Source organism: Mustela putorius, unplaced genomic scaffold (genome assembly GCF_011764305.1).
Source record: "Mustela putorius furo isolate JIRA1106 unplaced genomic scaffold, ASM1176430v1.1 tig00000129_pilon_pilon_pilon, whole genome shotgun sequence".
In the NCBI taxonomy this organism is placed as follows: Eukaryota; Metazoa; Chordata; class Mammalia; order Carnivora; family Mustelidae; genus Mustela; species Mustela putorius.
The window spans coordinates 51,864,719-51,867,238 of record NW_025421290.1 but is presented as its reverse complement, the minus strand read 5'-3'; positions in this window follow the sequence as shown (position 1 = coordinate 51,867,238).

Sequence of the window (2,520 nt, the reverse complement as noted above, 5' to 3'; positions counted from 1 at the left end):
GGCTCCAGACCCTGCCGTGGGGGGAAGGGCACCGCGCTCCCTCCAGGAAGACAGACTACTTGGCTGCACCGTTCCGGGGTGTCCCAGCATCCACACAAGCATGTCTGAGGCCCCAGCCAGATGCTCATGTTTGAACAGACAGGAAGGGGCTTTTCCTACAGGGCAGTAGGAGCCAGCTTGGCAGGTCAGGGTCTCAGCTTGGCCACAGGCTGAGGAGGCCTGCGAGGGGTGCCCCAGTCATCCCACCATTCAGGTCCAGGCAGTAGAAAGAGATGTTACCGGTGGGGAGCCTGCTTGTCAACGTTCCGGCTGGAAAAGCGGCCCCAGAACATTCTCTCTGGTGCTCCCGGCTGCCTTGCATCATCCAGAGGACTTCACAGGCTGACCACCTGCTCCCTCGGGGATCCAGCTTTCATGGATCATCAGATGAGACCAACCCCTACAAGGATCTGCCATGCCGAGATTCTGACACCTGAGGCTCTGCCAACATGAGGCTCTGCCAACATGAGGCTCTGACACCTGAGGCTCTGACACCTGAGGCTCTGCCAATATGAGGCTCTGCCAACATGAGCCACCACTCTGATGAGCACTGATCCTTGGGCAGGCTGGACCCCTGCAAGCTCCTCTTCTCTACAAGGAGGCCCCCACTGCCCCAGGCCATGCACCTGGGACACCCTGGGTGTGCTACAGCAAGCAGGCCCCCGAGCTCACCTGTGCAGGCCCGCAGGTACCGGTGAAATGCACAGAGCCCAGACTGGGAGGGACTTGCCCCACCCCAGGCCATGCCACATGTGGGAAGTTGCTCACCAGGACTCGAAGAATAACGGGAGCTAACAGAGATGTCCGCCCAGGCAGTGGGGTGAGGAGTCAGGCCGAGGGCACTGCCCGGACGCAGAGAGGTCTGGGGCCCACGCGGGCCTGGGCAGGGTGCAGGGGGGCGCTGGGAAGGAAAGGGTACAGACACGGGGAGAGCGGAGACCTCAGGGGCGTGGTGCTGCTCGCTGGCTTCCAGAACCAGGAGACTCTTGACGGCAGCTGGGAGAGGGGGGGTGCCGGCCGAGGACCCCCAGACAGGCCTCCGGTGGGCTCCCTCTTTCCTGGCATCACCAGCCCAGGTAACGTATCACCGGTGTTCCCGTCTGCGATGGGGCATGTCCCGTGGAAGCCACAGCTGCCGCCCCCTCCCCGGCTGCCAACCCCCAGGTGGGTGCGTCGGGGCCTCAGGCTTAATTTGACCCAAGGGCTGATGGCACCCGCCTCTACCAAGCCCCAGACCTGGGCCCCTGCACAGTTCTCCACATCAGCGGCGCCCGCGCGTTTCCCCAGCGGCCTCGTGGACCCTGAGTGCCTCCCCCTGGCCCCCACGGCTTGCTCTCCTGGGGCTTCCCTGCTGGTCTGACGGCCCCAGCTGCACATGGTCTGCAAGCCCAGCTGGAGGAGCAGCTAGACTCTGTCCGTCCCCCTGTCCGCTCCTCCGTGAGACCCGTCAGCTCAGTCTCCCATCCCCTCTCCCTTCCCCGCCAGGACCTCAGCTCAATGCCCTGTTTCGGCGGCCTGGACCTAGGGGGGCAGCCGGGCTGCAAGAGCCTAGACCAGGACACCCCGCAACCAACCAACGCCGCAACCTGAACCAGCCCAGGTCCCTCCGTGTCCCTCCCCGTCTCACCCCTGACCCGCCCCTCCCTCCCTGACCCTCTCATGTCCCTCCCCTGACCCGCCCCGTCCCTCCCTATCCCCACTCCTGCCCCGCCCCGTCTCTCCCCAGCCCTGCCAGCCCTCCCCAGCTACAATACCGCCTGCACAGCCTTGCAGAAGCAGAGCTGCTCCACTCGGGCAGCCTCCGCAAAACCCCTCTTCCCAACCGCTCCAACCGCTCCAGTGCCCAGTCAGCCCACGTCTCCCATCAGAGACCCCTCCACGAGCACAGGGGCTGAGACCGCCCTCCCCAAGGACCCCTCAAGCTTACACTAGCCCCAGCCCCGCCCAGCCGCACACCACCTACCGAGGGCAGTGTCCTCGCCCTCCGCCCTCCCAACAGCTGCTCCAAAATAAATCTCCTGTGTCCTGACCCTCCTCCCACAGGTCCCGACCCCTCAGGCAGGGTCCCCTGCCTCGTCACCTGCAAGGTGCCCATCTGCACAGCTGGAAATTTCTCTGAACAAACCCCTTCAGGCCTCGGCCTGACCCCAGCAAACCCAGGTCGGCTGTGTGCTGAGTGGGGGCTCCACACGTGGGCTCCGTGCCTGGGGGAGGGGCTGGGGGGCTGGGGAACACCTCCCTCCTACTCCCCCTGCTTCCCACTGGGCCCTCGATGGCTTTATTTATTTTCTCTCTCATTCCGTGAACCCCCCCAGAAGGACCCACCCCACACCTCGAGGCTCTGCCCCTCCAGCTCCCCTCACGGGCCCTCAGAGCGGGGTGGGGGGGGGGGGCTGGCCCGAAGCGGCGTTGGGCTGGGGGCCCACCTTCCTCTCACCTTCAGGTTTAAACATCTGCTGCGTCAGAGATCGGGGCTCCGGG